The 20027-nt window shown below is 35.0% G+C and overlaps 1 long non-coding RNA gene across 10 annotated transcripts in view; it reads right to left on the reverse strand.

The window, feature by feature from the left end:
* The window catches only part of LOC141450009 (uncharacterized), a 51512-nt gene that overhangs the window by 10948 nt on the left and 20537 nt on the right, over positions 1 to 20027 (reverse strand). For 3 of the 10 annotated variants that reach the window (XR_012455860.1, XR_012455865.1, XR_012455891.1), the window contains one exon: positions 13172 to 13278. The exons of 3 other annotated variants lie outside the window; for them this stretch is intronic. This is a non-coding gene — a long non-coding RNA (uncharacterized lncRNA). Of the gene's footprint in view, positions 1 to 12596; positions 13279 to 20027 lie in introns of those variants that run through there. 4 more of the 10 variants (XR_012455892.1, XR_012455856.1, XR_012455858.1 and 1 more) reach the window with 4 other exon arrangements.

A 20027-nucleotide genomic window follows, 5' to 3' on the forward strand; every position in this document is an offset into this window, starting at 1 on the left:
GCGCCAAAAAAGGCGAAGACCGTTCCTTCGGCCGGAAAGATTATGGCGACTGTCTTTTGGGATTCGCAAGGAATAATCCTCATCGACTATCTGGAAAAGGGTAAAACTATTACAGGTGCATATTATTCATCGTTATTGGACCGTTTGAAAACCGAGCTGCTAGAAAAACGCCCACGATTGACCCACAAAAAAGTCCTTTTCCATCACGACAACGCACCAGCTCACACCTCAGCAGTTGTGGTCACAAAATTAATGGAAATAGTTTCTGCAATCACCAACTCGTTTCACATCCCCCCTATTCTCCAGACTTGGCTCCCTCGGACTACTATTTGTTCCCCAATATGAAGAAATGGCTGGCGGGAAAAAGGTTTTATTCAAACGAGGAGGTGATTGCAGAAACGAATGGCTATTTTTCAGACTTGGACAAATCCTATTATTTGGAAGGGATCAACAAACTAGAGCAGCGTTGGACGAAGTGTTTAAGCCTAAAAGGAGACTATGTTGAAAAATAAAAAAGGTTTACCCCAAAAAATTAAGTAGTTTTTATTTTTGCACGGACTTTTCAAACGACCCTCGTAGAATGCTATTAGTCCACTGAAAAGAAAGGATTAAAAAATACATTAAAAAGGTTTAGAAATTAATAACAAATTTATTATATATTTTTACTTATCGCCTCTTAGAAAGTAAAGATCAATGAACACATAAAAACGGCTTTGAAAACAATTCGTGGAGACAAAAAAGCTAATCTTGACTTTATAGTTGTTTAAGAAGAAAAGATAAAAGAATACGTCAAAAGAGGTTAGAAATCAATAGCAATAAAAAATAGAAAAACGAAGAAGAATATTTTTTTAATTATAGCGAAATAAAAAGAAAAGATTTGATTAGAAAAAAAGATGTAAGAATAGACCTAAAAGGATTAGATATCAATTTCAAAATGCAATTTAGACTTAGAGTCGATTAAAAACAGAATATTAAAAAGAATACATCAAAAAAAATTAGAAATCATTTAACATAGAGAAGAATGTTAATGTAGAACTCGGAGTCGATTGAAAAGAAAAGTTTAAAGAACATATCATAATGATTGAAATAAATTTAATAACTGTGGGATTCCAAATTCAAGACATAGAATTCTGGATTAGAAAACTGAACATAGTCAAGACGTAGCACCAATATTAATTTGTAATTAATAATTAAATGATAGCATGCTATTTTCATGCAAGAATAATAAAAATATAATTGAACTTTAAAATTAAATAATTGATAATAAAGACTTACTGTGTTTAAATAATATAAAAGTCCATTAGCATCTCCGTAGATCACCAGTCCAAACACCACTTGACACTATTTAAAATAATTCACAACACTATTCGCACTAAAACTGTATATCACGCAATAAGTATAACTTAAACACAATTTATAAAATAGAACTTCACTTTAACACGCACTAATACTTGCTTAAAAAATCAAGTTAATAAAGAGACACACGAACGAGTTAAAGATGGCCGCCTGTAACTGGCCAGGCCGATCAGCTGGTAAGGGAAGGTTATCTAAGCAGTGTGACCAACTGTTTTCTTCATTTTTTTTTTTCATCCATAACACAGGTCTACTGAGTCATTTTGAAGTAATATGCATGTCCTGATACTAAGTATGATACCCGTTTACTTGTATCACATACCATTTTTTTTTTTTAGTCTTAGTAGCGTTATTGTATACTTCACACTATCTTTTATTTTTAATATTGTAACGAAGTTGACCTGAGGTGCCTGGCAAGCCTTTATAGATGTAACCAAGAAGTTTTTAGGAAACACCAAAGATCCTAACTACGCAAAATTAGTAGCCACAATGCTTGAGAAATTCAGAATTCTCGGATGCAACATTAGTCTTAAGGTGCACTTTCTATTTTCGCATTTGGATGTATTTCCTGAGAATCTGGGGGCGGTGAGCGAGGAACAAGGCGAACGCTTCCATCAGGACATCCGGGAGATGGAACGACGGTACCAAGGACGATGGAGTATATCAATGATAGCGGATTACTGCTGGACGCTTCAAAGAGAAGACTCTGCAGCAGGTCATAAGAGAAATTTCCAAGAAAAGATCACTGGAAGGCAAACGAAAACGTTATTATTGATTAAATAACATTCTAGTGAATCAACATTGCGCATTTCCAAGTAATACAACCAGCATTTTAATCAAAACTGTATCAACATTTGAAAAGAAATGTGTATTTTTTGTAATTAACATTGAATATTTCATTCTCGATTTGTAAAAAAACCTGATGTGGTAGGGGAAAAGGGGGGTTATTTTTGAAAATGGCTGTACTCAATTGTATATAATCACTTTTCAGAAGTAAAACAGCTCTCAAAAAGTTTCATTTTGTAGACCTGTGTAATCTACAAAAATAAAATTTAATTTTAAAATAATTAAAGATTTCATTTTATTGATTTATATTAAAGTCGACTTTAAAATATCAAAGATTTAATTAAATCAAAGCAAATAAAGAAAAATCTTGCGTGATCATTCTTTCAAATTTGTTTATAAAAAGGCCTTAATTTAAAAAAAAAAAAAAAATTGAAATATTTATTTTTACAAACATGCACAAACACATATACCTACACCTGTGTTCTTAATACAACTATTTTGGACATAGGGGATCCCAAAATAAATTCTGTTTTTCTGGAAGATTTGACACGATTGCAACACATCCCTTTCATTAGCAGCAAGAGAAAGTACCTATTGTTAAACCTGAGCACATCGCTCTTTAACACCATGGCCTTTGATTTTAAAGGTGGCAATACTATACTCTGCCTGAGACGGCAAAATATATAAATTAAACTATAAATTCTGTTAATAGACTTTTTATTTATTGCTGCCAACCATACTAAATTCGCAAGTTTACTATTCATAAGAGTTAATTACAAAGATCTACGTAACTGAAAACAAAAAAACAATCAATTAGTGCTCTGAACCATACTTTAAAAACGTCTTAAGTTTAACATAATGAACTAACTCAACTAAATATAATAAATGATTAGGAATTGTTCTTGCCCAATGAAATTAATGGATTTCTTCTTTCTTTTAAAATCTATCTTCTCTTCTTGAAGTCTATTTCTTTTTGCCAACTTTTGAATTGACTTCAATGGTAATAATGAACAGTTGCCTTGGCAGGGTCTTTAGAGTTTAAGTTAATGATTGTGCTCTTTGAATCAGCTTTAATGTAGAAAATTAGTTCCTCTTTGTCACGCTGACGTGATATTTTATTCTCTTTTAGTTTTTCTTCAGCAGCTTTTTACAAACTTTTTCTTTTTAAATGCAATTATACTTAAAACAGTTTTACTAATTATAATTTGAATGCCTTAATTTAACTTCACTAAATTCTTCACCAACAAGAATAGCTAAGGAATTTTTTTTTAGTTTTATTTTATTTTTTCATTGTTAAGTGCAAGGAAATTGCAGCTATAAACGTTTTACCTCTATTATCTTTAATTGTATTTTTCCTTTTGCTAAAAGCGATTTTATGGGACTGATAAGGAAACTGTTGGTTGTAGCGATCTTGTAAAGTCAAAAAAAAAAAAATTGAAGTAGAATGAAACAGTCAAGAATAGGGTTGCCAACTCTATAAAGTTCCAAAAAAGGACACCCTAAAAAAATTAGGTACATTCAGGGCCGTCGACAGGATACGAAGGAGTGGTCGAAACTTCGGGAGGTGATTCAGCAGCTCAAATGCAACAAAAAATATTCTCTTCACTTTGGCCCGATTCTCAATAGTGTCCAAGATATTTGCATTTTTAACTTTTCCGTCGATATTCGCGTTTTTCGCCATAAAAACGGTCGTACCTTTTCTATCCTTTATCCTGCTTATTCCAAACGAAAGAGCATTGAATTTCCTATAAATTTGCTTGGTACAGAGCCTCAAAACGATTCTTATAACAATGAAATTTTTACCTGAATGTCAGTTTTCTGCATTTACACCCCCTCTGTTCGGGGTAGGGTTTTATTAAAAACCAAAAAAATCCATATGGTCTTGAAGCTCAATAAATACGCAACTTTTTCTGAAATTATGTGATTCCTTGATTCATTAACCATTGAGAAAATGCAGCTGAAAATTTTAACAAAAATCATCGAGAACGAAATTTTTAGACATTCAAGTAAAAATTTCATTGTTATAAGAATCGTTTTGACGCTCTGTACCAAGCAAATTTATAGGAAATACAATGCTCTTTCGTTTGGAATAAGCAGATTTGTTGTAGGATAAAGGATAGAAAAGTTACGGCCGTTTTTATGGTGAAAAACGCGAATATCGACGGAAAAGTAAAAAATGCAAATATCTTGGACAGTATTGAGAATCGGGTCAAAGTGAAGAGAATATTTTTTGTTGCATTTGAGCTACTGAATCACCTCCCCAAGTTTCGACCACTCCTCCGTATACACCCTGTATACATATATCGTTCGTTTTCCTTCTTTTTTAGGTGAACATGCAGACTCCGGCTCCGGGCCCCGGGCAAAAGTCACCTTCTCCGCCGTCTGTAATCTGGCATGGGTACATTTATATCTTACATGCTTATTCATGAAAAGTTCATCGTTACATCAATAACCTGTTGACCTATTCAGTTCAGTTAGAACAGAAAAACAACACGCCAAATGAAGAAGTCTCAGAAGTCAGAACTTAAATAAAAAATACAATAAAATAAATAAGATTTGTGTGAACAGTATCTGAAAAAAAAGAACAAAAGGCGTCCTTTCCTAATTTTGGAAAGGACAAGGACAACCAGGTGTTAAAAAAGGGCTGTCCTTTCCAAAAAAAAATGGTAGTTGGCAACCCTAGTCAAGAATGCCAGTCTGTCTGACCGCATTAGATGGGGCCTTTTAGATGTGACTGGGGGGGGGGAACCGCCAAGTAGTCGATAGATCGCGTTGCTTTCGATCATAGATCGATAAGGTGTGAAACAACACTTGTTTGATCCCAAACATGACCAAATATACTACTACGTAGCTCTACAGCCCGGGGTGGGCCTTGGCTTCCTTAATAATGCGACTCCAGACATCTCTATTGGCTGCTTTTGTTCTCCATCCTGACACTCCAAGGACTCTCAAGTCCTTCTCAACATCATCAAGCCAACGTCTTCGCGGTCGGCCAACTCTCTTCTTCATGTCTATGGCTGGAAACATAGTGGAGCGGCGAGCAAAGCGGGGATGATAGCGAGGAGCAAAGCGGCGAAATCAAACACAAGTTAACATATGGGACCGCGCATAGTGGCGAGCAAAGCGAAGATAGAGCAACTCTATCTATTTCTAGTTTTTGTTTTTGCCGCTTTGCTCTTCGCTATCATCGCCGCTTTGCCCGCCGCTCCACTATGTTTCCAGCCTATGACGGTACCACGCAGCAGTCTGCTCGGCATCCTGTCTTCTGGCATTCTTGCAATGTGGTGGCCTAACCATTCCAATCGTCGAGCCTTGATGAAGCGGACCACATTCTCAGCCACTATATAGAGTATAAAGCTCACGGTTCTTTCTAAGTCTCCATGTGCGAGAAGTAGTGTCGAAAACTGGACCTTAAATCCTCCTTAAGATAAAAAACCTTTAGACTATTTATCATGGCAGATGTGAACGTCCATGTTTCAGCACCGGCCTGATTAAGGTTCTATAAAGCCTTGTCTTCGAGGTTCTGGACAGATAGGAGGTCTTAAACAATCTCATGTTAGCAAAGTAAGCTCGGTTTGCAGACATTATTCTCCCATTCACTTCGCCTATCATTCTATTTTCCTCCTTTAGTTCAGACCCCAGGTAGGTGAAGCTTTTAACACGTTCGAACGTAAATCCTTCTACTTTAAATTCCTCGCAGCAGCGCTCTGGGCTAGTGCTCATGTATTTTGTTTTGCATTCGTTAATTCTTAGCCCCACCTTTTTATTCTCGTCATTGAGATTCATAAATGATTCCTTAAGTGCTGGGACACTGCGAGCTATCAGACAAATGTCGTCTGCATTTACGTACGCACACTTCTGACTGCATGATTGAAGGATCATGACCTAATATAGTAGTTCCCAATCTTGATCTGGAAATGTCGTTCAAATAATTTCAGCGAAAGCACCTCTTACATGTTCCTATGATCAAGATTGCCAGCTTTAGACCCATTGCAATACTAACACAGTATGACATTTCATAAACTGAGAATGAAAGTCGTATGATTGTAACATAAGGTGAATTTCTTGTTTACCATTACAAAACTCCATCTTGCTAAAAAATATGAGAGAGTTGTTTAGCAAGTAAAAAAAATTCAATCTTGAATTAAAAGACGCAAAGTCGGCGCAGGAAAAACTGGACAAATGGTTAATAATAAACAAGTAGCAAGAAACTTTTTTCAAGGCTGTACCACGTTATGTAATCTATAGGTGGTACTTATGTGTTCAGCACTATAGAGGTACGGTACCAGTCGGTGCCTAGTGCAACGCGCAGTTCTAGGTTAACCAAGGTCATTAAAGTTGTTTCTATTACTAGAATAATTAGGGAAATTACTAGCTAGGATGCGCTTTTGCATTTAGTTGGCAATTTAGTTATTTCTTACGTTTTAGCGAGCGTTTATTCTATTTGGTAGAAAAAAAAAGAACATCAAAATCTTGGTACAACACACAATGTAAACTTGAATTATCTCTTTGTACTGGTTCTTTTTATAGGAAGACGATTGAATTTCTTATTTATTTAATTTTTTTTTTTTACTTCCTCTTTGTAAGATAAAGTTTGGCAAAAGCGGGAAAATCCCCTTCGTAAAGTGTAGAGTTCTGGTTAAGGGCTTTGAACTGCGGTCGGTGGTATTTAAACAAAACAAACTCTGGTTACTAACAAACTCATCCACAAACCATAAAATTCTAAAAAAATAAATGTTTGTCGGTGTCGCCACAAAAACAGATAGAAAAATTTTCTTTGTAAACTAGAGTTAGGAGATTTTGCCTAGACAAGTAATACTTCCTATTTCTAGTAAAATAATATTAAAAAAAAAAACGCCTTACGGTGCAATCTAGTTCCCCAAAAGCAATAGTGGCACATGTCTAGTAGCCTAATTCTGTGACAAATATTTTGACGTATCAACTAGATTAGGCCCTAAATAAGGTCAGACACTCCTCTACAACTAGTCCAATATTTATAAAATATTTTTTTTTGGTTATATCACCAGAACCTGTTAAAATTAATTATTTATTTGATTATTATTATTTTATTTTATTTTAATGATTTAAGGCGCGTCAACATCTAAGGTTATTGGCGCCCGGAGCTTTTTTTCAGTGCACTGCCGGCCTCCGGACAGTGTTCTCTCGTTACAGACAACACTGTCCATCACCGGGACAGTGAGCTGAAAGAAGCTCCTAGGAAGAGAAAATCTAAGGGTCAGCTGCTGGATTCGAACCCGGGACCTCCGAGTGGAAGTCCAGTATGCTAACCTCATAGCTAATCCCTTCCCTTATTTATGTGATTAGAATAAAGAAGAGTTTTCAATGCTCCATTTTTTGTAACAAATTTGAACGTGATTTTGTTTTGTTACTTGGCAATCCAATGAGAATATATGTTTATAACATATATAAATAAGAGACCAAGTTATTATTGGCTATTGGACTATTTCTAAATTTTTTTTTAGCTAACGGCCGTGTTATTGGAACGAAGGTGTTCTGCGTGTTGATCTCCTTCCCAACCAATTTTTCAACGAAGTTTTGACTGCCATCTTCTGGCATTAATACAAAGTGTGTAAAATAATAAGGTGGGCAGACGAGGAAATATAAATACTTTAGTTTTTATTACCCATAATAATTAACGTATTTTATATGACCCCCATTGAAGAGTACAATCACACCCATAATTGTCGAAATGTGAGTAAAATATAGAACGGAAAACGGAAATCGTAGCTAACTAAGGGAAAGCTTACCCGCCGAACTTAACAGTAAAATAACTTATCTAAAGTGAAGTTTGCTGCAAAAATCAAGTTAGAAGTTTTATTGTTGCAGTTTAATGAAAACGTTTCCATGTAGAAACTACTATTTCGGGAACTAGCAACCTCAAAACAGGTATTTTCGATGAAACTGAATATTTGAAATAAAGACGATTGCAAAATCCTCTAGTGTAAAAGGTAAGAAGAAGTAATAAACGTATGAAAATGTGCCTAAATCGACAAACTAGTAGTTATCCAAGTCAAAAGTTTACATCGAGGTTAAAAATATTGTCACTATATTGTTAGTAATGAATCCAAGCCTATATTTTACTACAGTTCAGTAAAGGAAATTAAGTATTATTTGTCCGGAAAGCAAGAAATTCACGTGAATGGTTCACAGGATAAATTGTTCGTAAATGGTAACAGATGTTTTTATTTAATCACCTGTTTAAATAAAAAAGAATATCGATAAACTTCTATTATTTACATTTTTGGCAACCACCAGCTGGAATTAGTAATTCACAGCTGATTGGTACTAATTCAACTGCGGCTTGGAATAAAAAAGTAGTTTAAAGCTTCACCGTAGGATTTTCAGCGGACATCTCCCACCCAGTGATTTACATTGGACCGACTAAACCAGCTCCGGTCCCGAGTATTTAACTGAATTATCACTGGCCTTGTTACAATGTTTGGAAAGTCCGTCCCCGTTTCCCTTCTTTCATTTTCCCGCCGCTACGATCCCGAGAAGGACTCTTTTTATCCCCCCCCCCTTTGAAACTAACTTTACTCAGTTGAATGTTTATCAAATTATTTCGTTGGACGTTTTGTAAATATTGCATCATTTCTGAAAATGTTCATCATTTCCGTTTCTTATTTGACGAAGTTATTATTCTACGCTCAGGGCTAAAAGTAATATTACGCTCTTTAATTATGACTGAAATGTCTAAACTTTAGACACCCATGCGACGTTCTATCTGTATTTATTATAACAAATTCTAGTAGATAATATTTTTCTTTAAAGTTGGTATGGTGACTAAATATTTTTAATATCAAATGATTCGAAAGTAAACTGTCCAATAATAACGGGCGCACTTTTATACATGTTCAGTCTGGTTTAAAACATTTAGAAAAACATCATGAAGTTGTTTTCGTGGAAATCCTTAGGAACTCAGGAATAAATTTCCATGAATGTAGGCAAGGAGTAAGGATTAGTTCAGCTGGAAGAGCGGCGAAAGCAGGAAAGTACCAGTTTCGAACCAGGCAATCTTATCCAATCCACCGCACTCAGTCAGCGGCTAGTCTAGAGACTGGGTTTCGAATTGATCTTTAATTTAATATTGATGACCTGATTCAATATCTAAAGCAACGTTACGCCGCTTCAAGTTGCGATGCTATAAGGAATATCTGCCAGGTTTTAATACTTTATTCATAAGAGTTGTAAGAAAAAGACAAAAAAGTGACTTGCAGTGGATAATCTTTACAATAACAAAATCTTTAAAAAGTTAAAAAAAAAAATGAAAACCAATAAAGAAGACAATCCAGGTGCAGCAACTATCCGAACGGCCATGACGAAGGAAAGTGACACCAACGCTCTAACATTGATCTGTAGTGATGGTTTAGAATTTCCTTTGGCGAGGCATGAGACGGCTACTAAGCGTTTGATTTTTGTTTTGTTTCTAGCAGCCTCCTCCACAGCTCACAGTACGGTGATGTCTGTAGTGAGAGAACACTGACTGGAGATACTGAGAAGGCTTTCCGAGCACTAATAACCCTTGATACTGGCGTACTATTGAAATAATATCTCCCCTATACCCTGCTAGATGATATGTCCTACTGGAAGTCGTAAAGGAGGCTAACATTGTACCGTCCTAGCTCGTCCGATTTCCGCTTGAGAAAGAAACTAAGTTAGAAGCGCAACAGCCTTAGAAGACGCGAAGTTAAATGGAAAAAGGAAATCCTAACTATATTCAGCTTCTTTACAAATTTATTACGTCAGAAATTCAAACAATAATTTTACCAACTTTTCCGCTCAGTTTTCTTTTAAAACATTTTATGTTTAAAATTTCACAGTAAATCCAAAAATTAACATAACTTGAAATAATTTATTATTTGTATAACTTATTGAAAGAGCTGGTTGCTGACGTAAAAACTGAGTGAACGTGACCGACGAGTGTTTAATAAACAAGACTAGCTATTGGTTTATTTCTCTCTCCGCAGAAAAGCAGAATTCCAATTGAGACAAATTTCGCCAATAGCAATAGTCTCTCATTTACGATTCCATATTTTGCCCAAGCAATAATTTTTTCTTTTTACCCTTTTTGTTATTGGTATTTATTCAAACGCAAGGGTACCCCAGTCTCCTCTTGAAATAAAAATATAGAGCCTACAGCGGCCGGGTTGCCGGGCAACCAGACCTACCCACTTGTACTAATCCTAAAATCGCAACATTCTAGAAAATGATATGCAATTGAATTAATCGATTTATATACTATTTATTTTATTTTTCGCTTCATTTTATAAATGTATTATTTCTAAGTGAATAAATAAATAATCTGTTAGGGATAAAATCCAAGTAAAAACTCCCAAATCTGTGATTTGCCCTCTGGTAATACTTCCCTGTTAAGTGAAAGTAATTAAAGCGAGAATAGACTCTTACTGCGTATCGATAGCTGGCAAGATTCTACACGAAAACATCGACATTTTTAAGAACCTCATTAGTAGACTGGCTTTAATGTTTTCTCAGAATGTTGAACACACTGTTTGGTGTTTGTGCAAGCATCCATTTCCTCGTGCCGGGAATCCCCCGGATCGTCAATATTTCGCTATTTACATTGAAATTACTGGGAGGGAACTTTGGAATTAATTTAAATTTAAAATATGAATTTTAAATGAAAAACAAAAACATTTAAAAAAGTCTGGCATGAACACAACTAACTCTTACTGTAACAACCAAAGATCTAACCTAATTTCCGGTTTAAATGAAGAATCCAGGTCAATGGCATACATATCCTTCTCTCTCAGGGCACTTCCTCCAATAGCAGTTACCATTCGATATCTTACGACTTCAAGTGAATCACATGGAGACTCGGAAAGAGGAACTCGACCAGAGATAACCGAATGCTCAAGAGATTACAAGACAAACGATCAAAACTGACTCTTAACAAACAAGAAAACACTTAGCCGTACTAGCTCTTATCTGGACTTAACTGAACGGATCAAATCTGAACAGGATTCAAATCATCCAGCCAAAACATCCATGGAACCATCACTGATGCACCCATTTACGTGAGCGAGCATACACAGACCTGCGAAACTTATCAGTTCTTGTACTAGGCCAGTTCCACCAAAATCAAATTCCACTCCAAACTTTCCCTGCATCATTATCCCTTATTTGCAACTTATTTCGTACAATTCTCCCACCAAATCCACCTTTTAGGTTAAGGTCTCGCGACCATCTGGCCAAACAATAAACAGGGCATCCTTCGAATCCAATGCAACCGATGTATCTTGGACGACGATGACGTTTTGTTCAAGTCCTCCACAGATTTTGTTTTATTATTTATTTCAAATTAATTAAGGCGTATCAACACCAGATCTTTACAGTGCACTGCCGGCCCCCGGACTGTGTTCTCCGTTTATTATTTCCACTTAATTTTTTTTTATTTTGATTTTTATGTCGTACTTTTGTACATTCCTCATATTTGCTTGATGCGTCCCTGTAATACGCAGTTGGGAACTCATTAATAATTACTGATATATACATTAATAATTTTAAGGGTTTTGAGGCCTTGCATTTTACTATATTGGCACTTTAGAGTAACGCCTACACCATGCTTCTTTCTCGAAAAAGTGCACTTATATGATGTTTCCTCAGAAAATGTTTCAAATCTACATAAAAACCAGATCAGACTGTATTATCAGCCGGTAAAAAATAAAAATAAATATCCACAAGCTAATTGTTTAACCAAATATCAATTTAAGAACTTTCTACTTCTTTTTGAGTAACGCTGACTCACTCCACAGACAGACCAAAAAAAACATGGACGCTACGATTGATAAAATCAACGCCAACTTGCAGCACCCAATCACGTTTTCGTCAATTAGATAGTTTTCTGTTTTTGTTTCATCTTGTTATATTTTAAACCTTTCTCAGCTACCTCAACTAATCTTTATGCACTCGTACGTCTTACGTCTTCTCCTACAATCCAGCAGACCAACAACTGTATCTTAGTTATTACAACACCTGCTTCTGATAACTGGTTTCAGACTCAGGGCGTCTTCTCTCTAACCTGTTTCTTTACTTAAAACATCTGCTGCAGTTTTGTTGTTTGAATGATGCAGTTGTTTCTGTTGTCATGACAACTTAGTGTCATCACAAACCATCATCATTATCTAAGATATAACTGTATTTAGTTTTTTTTTTTTAATATTTCTTACTCTTTTTCTAGTATATCCACGTTGTATTACCTTCAGAGAGTATTATTGTGTTAATTGTTTCTGTCGCTGTGTTGCGAGTTCATTAAGTGTGTTAATTGTTGCTGATTCTCCGTACCGTTAGAGCAGTTTATTGCATTACTTTTCGTTTAACCAATTTCTGCTGTATTTTGTTTTTGGAGAGAAACTCACTTAATCGATCTTAGAATCGAATCTGAACTATTCAATCGACTCGATTATAAATTTAAACCAAAATCAAAGCTACCCCGGAATTCCCTTAATTAAGAAAAGAGGTAGCTGTGAACAATCACCTCCACTTCTTCTTAACACAGTTTACGTCATTAAAATATTCTTCGAACTTGAAATTTGTTCTTAAAAATAGTTGATTTCATGTTTACTGAGAATAAAAGATTACTGTTAAAGCAAACTTATTAGCTCCCCAATAACCACGCTAAATCCTCCGAGAAAACAGGTTCAAACCAAACTTGATATAGGCCCTAACACATGCAAATGAATCCTTACAAACAGTGCCCTACAAACAGTTTAAAAACTCTAGTTATTTATTTATCGATACTTACTTCCGCACAGTATTAATTCGATAAAATATGTGCATTAAATTATTACTAAAAAAAGAAAACTATAATCATAACTAATACACAACTAAATTCCTAATTCTTAATAAATAACTGCTACAATTCATGTTCCACAACAACTCTAATGTACTAATAGAGACTTCAATGCCTCCATGAAGAATTATGTATATTTTTTAATAAAGTGTTAATGAGAGGGAACTGGAATAACTATCTAGGACATGAAAAAATTAATACGTAAGATCAATTTTGGCGTAATTCTTTTCTTCTAGACCAGGGGTCGGCAACCCGCGGCTCGCGAGCCGCATGCGGCTCTTTTATCCAAATTGGTGTTTCTCTTCAGCCTGTGCAAAATAGACTTTGTTGAAAAAAATGAAAAATTTCATTTATTAAAGTAAATATATTTTTTCAAAAAGAATTTTAAATATGATAGGTTAGTAATTTGAATAGAATTATATTAAAATAAAGTACGTAATTATCTAGGACTGCCACCATTTTCATTCAAACACAAGTTTAGTTATTATTTATTTGTTTATTTACTTTGCAATATGTGAAAATAAATATATAAAACGTTTAAATGTTATTGAATATCATAAAATAATAATTTGTGAATACAAATGATATTTAGAGTTGTTTACACTACCATCCTTGCGGCTCTTGGTAAGATTTATTAAAATTATTTAAGAAGAAATGGCTCTCGACTTAAAATAGGTTGCCGACCGCTGTCTTAGGCCGAAAATTATCATTTGAAAAAAGATGCTCATCCAGTCAATGAATTGTAGCCTAAAACTTTAGCCTAATTAAGGCAACTAACCCCAAACTGGAACAGCTTGAGATTTTACGTTTTTTTTTTTAGTTATTTAGGGCACTTAAGTATATTTAAAATTAATTTTATAGTTTTTTTTTAAAGGACTTATAGGAAACTTTTTGTAGCTGATACATACGTAGAGACAAATGCAGTTCAATCTGTAAAAAATTGTTTTCTTCAGAGAACTTAAAACGTCCATTCCGGCGGAAAACCCAAAATAGGCGGTGCTTTCGGCGTATAATGAATGAAATTTGTATAATTATTTATTACTATCATTCCAGCTAAATATTAAAAATAACTTTTAAAATAAGAAAATAAATATTATAGCATAATATTAATAGTAATGTAAACGGTTGCAACGGCTACAGAACTGAATCAACCAGCAGACCTGGCAGAGTAGGTAATATAGGCAGCATTGGAATAGTGGTCGACTTAAATGGTGGGGATAACAGTGTTAAGGTTGGTACCGGCTTGTACCGGCCTGTACCTCTCTGTACCTGTCACGAGGCCCTAACCGAGGTCGTCAACCTTTTCATGTCCGTCTATGTGTGTGTGTGTGTGTGTGTGTGTGTATGTTTTAGCCCGTTCGGCGCGCGCGGATCTTTTCTCCCGCCACTTCAGTTTTACTAGTTCCCTCTAAGTTCTTCATACGCAATGCTACCAACCACTCCGCTACCTAACAATTACTGCCACTAAATGTGCTGAGACCTGCCTAATTCACAGCAGCTACTCTTCACATATTTGTAGATACTTTTTAGCTATTAATTTTTTTTTTTTAAATCTATCTACACCTAGCTTGTACTGAGTTCTTAGTTCAGTTTTCACAGTCTTTTAGAATAGTAGAAGACAGAATTTTGGCCTAGAAAGTAGAAATCTTTCCTTTTTGTTACAAAAAGTGGGTCCCCCCAGAGCTTGTTTTCGTAATAAGGGCTTCAATTGCAACAATTTCACACCAAATGCAGTATATTATTTGCATCTTTTTTCTTCTCCTTCTGTAACTCAGTAATAATTATTCTTATAAAGAAGAACGTGAACTCTTGAGCTTTGGATACTAAGTATTCCTGCAGGAGGCTTGCATCAAGCGACAACTGATTTACTTAATTTCTCTCAACACAAATATAATAATATTTCATTATTTTCTATTATTAATTACAATTTTTTATTTCTTTCTTCTTAATTTTGTGTTATTTTGATATCATATTAGCATAATCATTTTTTTTTTTTTTATTCAATTCGTATGAAGACAGATGAACTATTGTGGCTTTCCATCGAAAAATACACGTTTTCCGTGAACGAAAAAATGAGTTTTTCAAAAATTTGTTCACTCTCAGATCAGATTGTGGAGTGTTTTTGAACGTGACCGCCAAGTTGAGAAATAGTAGCTCAAATTTAATATTTCCCTTACGTGCCACCAGGGGGATCAACAGTATGGTTTAGCTCAAATTCGGCTCACCGGAAGTACTGCTAACATACGAAATAAATTTAAAAAAAAAAATAGTTTTTCTCCAAAATGGTTCCAATAAAGTGTAAAATATTCCATTACTTTTTAATATTGAAGTCAAATATCTCTTTTAGTTCACAATTTTTTAAAAGAGTCGTGTGAAATTTGCATCAAATTTTTCTTTGTTTTAAATTGATCTCTAAATTTTCATCTTTTAGTAGCTGATAGATTGTGACAGGATCTCCCCGTGTCTGACTTCCGTAATACCGGCATTGAAGAACGTTTATACCATGGAGTTGCCAAATCCTGCCTTCACAATCAGTAAGACTGATGCGGACGAAAGAAATGCAAGACAAGAGAACTCCCAATGGTGAAACTCAAATTAAAACTTCAGGTTACTGGTTAGAGCGGTTCCAAAAAGGAAGATGGTCGCCTGGCCCGATTATTCTCCAAGCAGGATTGTTTGGGAAAGTAGGTAAGAGAAGTCCCAGTCATTGTGTTGTTTACAATGGTTCGTCAATAACTGCTATACGAAAGTAATTTAGGATCAGTGTGTAAGTATTACCTTGGAATGTAATGTAAACCAATTACGTTTTGGTGAAAAGTCTAGTTTTTAAGAAAACCTGACTATGTATTAGAAAAAAAGAAATTAAAACAGAAATCCTAACTTCATACGTATTAATAAAAACAGTCGTGTGAGTGTGCATATTAGAAGTTAAATATTAAATTTGGAAATAAAATTAATAATTATGGACAACTGAAGCGAAAATTACCGATAAAAACCGATCGCATTCGGCTTGTACAAATAAAAGTGAAAGTCGTGTGAGTGTGCGTATCAGATGTTAAATATTAATACACATATTTGAAATAAAATTAATAATTATGGAAAATTGAGGCGAAAATTACCGATAAAAACCGAACGCATTCGGCTTGTTAGAGAGAAAAGAGTGAGAATTGTGATATTAAAAAACACGGCTAAGACTGGATGGGTTAGAGATCTAGTAATTCCTGGAATCGCTATTCTCTAACCCATCGGTCTTTAATGGGCATAGGTTTGGACTGAATTTACTGCTCTGTAGTCAGTTTATCCGCTATATCTCAGGAACGGATGATCGCAGAAACTTCAAATTTGGTATTTCGTTCAATTCTCACCACAGGAAGTGACAATAAATTTTTGGTCAAAATAGGTATACCGGAAGTACCACTTTACTGAATAGATTTTTCACTTTTTTAACTTTATTTCAAAAACCGCACCTCGGATTTTCTTTAAACTTGGTATAATTATAGCTCACAAATAGTTCTATAACTTTTATAGGAAAATTTTTTCTGTAACCGTCCGAAAAAGGGCAATTTTTGAGGGAGAGGGTGGTTGGGCAGTCCGACTGTTTGCTAGCTGTAGTATGATGAACGAAATGTTAGGTACTTAATGATTTGTGTACTATTTGTCGTTAAATCAAACCATATATTAATTTTTTTTTTAAACTATTAGAGCTTTATGCAATAAAGGGTAAATTTATTACAGTGCAAATAATGAAATTGTATATTGTAGTCGTAAATACTAATATTAATGCGGCAAAGTTAATAGTGTAATATAAAAGGAAGGAAGGAAAAGTATTTCGGCCGCAGGAGGTACTTGGAGAGCCGCTGATGGGCTAGACAGAAGAGAGAGCAGACTCCCTGGAGTGGAGAAAGAGAAGATGTAGATCCGTACGCCGGTGATAACTCAGCATTTTAAAGACGCCCTACAGCTTCAGGTTTTCCGTTTAATATACCCCATTATTAAACCCCTTAAAAGCGAAGAGAAAAAATCTTGTAATAGGTTTTCCTTGGCATTTTTCTACTTAGTAACTTACAGGAGATATTTTCTGAAAGTAAAAATATTAAAAAAAAAAGAAAAAATCAAAATATTTGAGCTTCTCGACACTTAATATTAGTACGCCATAGATTATGAGTAAGATATTGATCAGACGAGTTGAGACATGCCAGTAGCATAACCATTAACAAACATAAGTAAAGTTTAGACCAGTAGTATTTAACCAGGGTCCTCTTTTTGATTATAGGTGAATGAATGGACAAAGTAGGTAAATATGAAAAATAACTAAACAGATAAGACTATCTACAATAATTAAAATCAAATCAAACAGATCAAATCTTGACTTGAATCACAAACTAGCCATCTACAAGACACTGTTAAAGACCGATACGAAAGTGCCAACCCTCAAACTCCAAAACGCATACAGACACTGCAGTCAAACGTCTTACAGGAAATCCATATCACGCCATTCTTATATTCGAAATCATCTAACCGGAAATACCTTTTCACTTAGTCGATTTTCCCATTTATCGAAATATTCTCGAATACGATTCCCATTAAACTTACTATACTCCTTGCGCATGAGCAGTTCTGCGAAAATATTTTTATTTGTAACCTTTTTCTGGCTAAATTCGATTGAAGATTCCCCTTCTGGACGAGAGAGGCTGGTTCAGTTTATCTCTAAAGTGACTGGTCAATGCCAATGTAGGACCATTTTACTTATTACGAACACGATTAAGTCTGTATATGCAATGCAAATTGGCCTAACGGAAGTGACATTTTCATTAAATTTTGGTGGTTTTTAGCTTCTTCTTTTTTTTTTTATCGAAAATACCCTTCAAGTGAACATGTAAATAATAATTATAATAATAAATGTTCAAAATATCAATTTTGCATTGAAAATTAAGAATTTACACAATCGTAATTCTGTTTTTCCCCGTACTCATTAAGATAACAAAAAAATAAAGTGATTGCAGCTGAATACATAATACACTGAATGGAATATTAACAGCAAATTGAATTTTTCTTTTCCTTTTTTTACCCCTCCTTCCATGTAGTTTTGTTTAATATTTATGTAAATTTAATTATTAAAAAATTGATTATACCTCTTATAGCATTCATGATTAAAGAATTGATAATTCAGTTACCTAATAGAATGCAATGATGTTTAGCTCGCTGCTGCCCATAAATTCTCGATAGCATTAAATTAATGACGTTAAAATTTGCATAGTGATTGTTTCTACCATTGATTTAAAAATGAACTCCATTATTTTTTGTTATTATTATTTTTTTAAAATTTTTTATTTAGTTACAATCAACGCATTTTGCGTTATAAGCAACAAGGGTAACAATAAGCAACATATCACACACACAGAGTGGAGAAGTTAGCCAGCGGTAACAACTCCCATACACATTCTAAATTCTACTGACTCTCTTCACCAGAGAGGAGATCGCGAGGCCACACTGTCTTTTAAGACGTCTGGAAGATAGATGTTGTACAAGTTGATTGTTATGTAGTTGAATGTTAAGAAGGATTTTCTGTATCGCGTTTCAGCAACTTGTGTTGCACGAAAGGAATGTTCAAGTCTGTGTGAATGGTTTGATTGGTGAGGTAGAAAGGAGCTGGTTACTATAGAGCGAAGAATTTTAGACTGCAAGGACTCTGGATCCTTTGCAGATTTGAGCGTTTGGTTGAACCTCCCACAGTTCGATGCCGTAGGCCCAGACTGGTTTTAATATATTTACATATATAGTAAGTCTTTTGTTGTCCAGAGTGAGTTTTGATCTGTTGTCTAATAGTCTTTTCAGTTGTCGGTAGCGTCTGTTGAGTTCTGTTCTCTCATGTCCATGTCTTTTGTCAAGGTAAAGCCCAAGGTAGCGGACTACGTTGACTACTGGTAAAGGAATAAGATTGTAAAAGACAGGAGGAAGAGTGATGCGTCGAAGAGTGAAGGTAATGTTTTGAGATTTTGTTTCGTTCAGTTTGATAGTCCATTTTTCTAAGAAGGTGAGATGAGACTGAAGGTTTCTATGAGCTATTATTAGGTCTTTATCAGTAGATAAGATGGCAGTATCGTCAGCAAAGGTGAGAAGAGTAGTTTGAGGATGAGTAGGTATGTCTGAGGAGTAGATTGTGAACAGAATGGGGCCTAGTATGCTGCCTTGCCGGAACTCCAGCGTCAGCATGGTTGAATGGAGAAAGAATAGTTCCTATCTTCACTCTAAAATGTCTGTCAGTCAAGTATGATTTCAAAATGGAGGAAATATGTGGCTGGAAGGATGGTCTTGAGCTTCCAGAGAAGTCCAGTGTGCCACACCCGATCGAAAGCCTGCTTCACATCAAGGAACGCCCCAGAACAACACTCCTTCTCAAGGGAACACACCATTATTTAAGGTTGTATATAACACTCACAATACTTTTTCTTGCAAATATTCCCACAAAGTTTTAACTCACAAAGTTATTTCCGACTCTGAATATTTACTAATATTAAGAGTAAAAAACAAACGTGGCAGAGTAACCTTCCAGGGAAACCTACCGTAACCTTTCCCCAAGAAATGCAACAAAATGAATGAACGCGTATAAAATATATTAAAGTAAAATTTGTATATTTATATGTACGTAATGTATTTAAAGAAGTTAGCGGAAACTCCATGAAGACTGAAGAAATGTACAGTTTGTGCTGAGGAACTTTCTGTTGAGGAGTTTCCTTCTAACAAGAAATTTTAGCCAGACATTTTGAGCTCCTTAACTCTCAAAAGATAGCCACCGTTCATTACGTCATAATGGCATTTTAGAGGGAATCCTAGTCCACCCTTCTCCTTAAATGTTCCGGCTTTTTTTTTGTTCATGTTGCAGAATTATAATATAATTATAATTATAATTATATTTGTAGTTTAAATGCTGACGGCTCTTTGGGAGTGGCTCTCCTTTTACCAGGAACTTATACGCTATTTACGGATATTTTGGATGAGCGGATCTGCAACTTTCTGGTAAAAAGGTGATTTTCAACTGTTTGGATAGTTAGGTTTG

Source organism: Rhodnius prolixus, unplaced genomic scaffold (genome assembly GCF_049639745.1).
Source record: "Rhodnius prolixus isolate KJV_2025 unplaced genomic scaffold, Rpr scaffold_1, whole genome shotgun sequence".
In the NCBI taxonomy this organism is placed as follows: Eukaryota; Metazoa; Arthropoda; class Insecta; order Hemiptera; family Reduviidae; genus Rhodnius; species Rhodnius prolixus.